The following is a 1,855-nucleotide window of genomic DNA, read 5'->3' on the forward strand; positions in this document are numbered from 1 at the left end:
CTGCTCCTGGCCCTGCCTTTGCTGCTCCCTTGGCTGGGGCAGCGGCTGCAGGGGGGGATGGCAGCAGCTTCAGCTCCACAGCACTTCCTGGGGGGAGCTCAGCCCGGGGGGGACGGGCAGGGACCTGATGGGGATGGACAGGGGCCCAGCAGGGACAGCCAGGGCCTGCAGGGGAAGGCACAGGGACAACCTGGCCCCCCACACTGCCACGGCTGTCTCTGCTCCTCCTTGCAGGCTCCGTGGCCAGGCACAGTTTGTGTTCCTGGGTGCCACCATCTCAGCACTTGCAGCCGCTCAAATCAGCGCCCGCAGCTCTGCAGCAAAGCCCCAGCTCACCTGGCACACAGGGGATGGACACAGCACCTGCTTGGGGATGGGCACTCACAGCTTCTCCTGGGCATTCACAGGGTTGTCCTTCCTCAGCAGTACCTCTGCCTTGCACTTATTCTCAGCCTCACCTCAGGGCCTGGGCTCAAGGACAGGAACCTGCAGGGAGGGGACATCAAGTGCAAGCTCAGGGCTGCCTGCTTGCACTGGGCTGGGAGCTTCTTTCTCCTTCTAGAACCACCGCAGAACTTATCCTGCTTTTTTAACACCACACATTTACAGACTAACCTTGGAGATAGATATGGACAGACATCTCTATCACCCTGGGGATAGAGCCTCAAGCATGTGCTGCCATAGGAATGGGAATCAGAGAATCACAGAATCAGCCCAGTTGGAAAAGACTCTGAGATCATCAAGTCCAACCCTTGATCCAACCCGGCCGTGCTTCCCAGACCATGGCACTGAGGCCACATCCACTCTCACCTTCAACACCTCCAGGGACGCTGACTCCACCCCCTCCCTGCCCAGCCCATTCCAAGGCCTGATGACTCTCTCGGCAAAAAATTGCTTCCCAATATCCAACCTAAACCTCCCCTGGCACAGCTCAAGACCCAGCCCTCTTGTCCTACTGCTGCTTCCTGGTAGAACAGCCCCACCCCCACCTGGCTCCAACCTCCTGGCAGGGACTTGCAGAGAGTCAGGAAGTCTCCCCTGAGCCTCCTCTTCTCCAGCCTCTACACCCCCAGCTCCCTCAGCCTCTTCTCACACCACTTGTGCTCCACTCCCTTCCCCAGCCTTGCTGCTCTTCTCTGCACCTGCTCCAGCCCCTCCAGGGCCTTCCTCAACTCAGGGGCCCAGAGCTGGACACAGCACTCCAGGGGTGGCCTCACCAGCGCTCACTCCAGCCCAACAATCACTTCCCTGCTCCTGCTGACACACTCTTCCTCAGACAGGCCACCAGCCATTGGCCCTCTTGGCCACCTGGCCACACTCTGCCTCCACTCCAGCTTCCTGTCCATCCCCATCCCAGCTCCCTTTCTGCCTGCCTGCTCTCCAGACACTCTGGCCCCAGCCCGGGGGGCTGACGGGGCTTCTTGTGGCCAAAGGGCAGGACCTGGCCCTTGGCCTGCTGGAACCTCATCCCCCTGGAATCAGCCCATGGATCCAGCTTGGCCAGGTCCCTCTGCAGAGCCCTCCTGCCTTCCAGCACATCAACACACCCCCAGCTTGGTGTCACCTGCACATTTGCTGATGAAATGCCTGGTTCTGCAGCAGCTGCAGATGCTCAAGGGGCAGCAGGACCAAGTCAGGGGCCTGGGGGGCTTTGGGGTCCAGGAGGTTCCTGGGGGAGCTGGGGAGGGGCTTTGGGGACTGGGGGTACAGACCAGGACAGACCAGCACAGAGCATACAGACCAGTACCTCCTCATTGCTCCCCAGATCTCTCCTGGAGCTGGGCCACGTTGTCCTGGGACACCTGAGGCCCCCCCAGTGCCCTCCCAGTACAGCCCAGTGCCCCCAGTACAGCCC

The 1,855-nt window shown here is 61.1% G+C and overlaps 1 long non-coding RNA gene across 1 annotated transcript in view; it reads right to left on the reverse strand.

The window, feature by feature from the left end:
- The window catches only part of LOC113960520, a 3,342-nt gene extending 2,613 nt beyond the window's left edge, over window positions 1–729 (reverse strand). Inside the window, exons 1-2 of the long non-coding RNA XR_003532046.1 lie at window positions 616–729; window positions 337–486 (exon numbers count right to left, since the gene is read on the reverse strand). This is a non-coding gene — a long non-coding RNA (uncharacterized LOC113960520). The remainder of the gene's footprint in view (window positions 1–336; window positions 487–615) is intronic.
- Between the last annotated feature and the right edge of the window lie 1,126 nt (window positions 730–1,855).

Source organism: Corapipo altera, unplaced genomic scaffold, assembly GCF_003945725.1.
Source record: "Corapipo altera isolate COAL_440 unplaced genomic scaffold, ASM394572v1 131387, whole genome shotgun sequence".
Lineage (NCBI taxonomy): Eukaryota > Metazoa > Chordata > Aves > Passeriformes > Pipridae > Corapipo > Corapipo altera.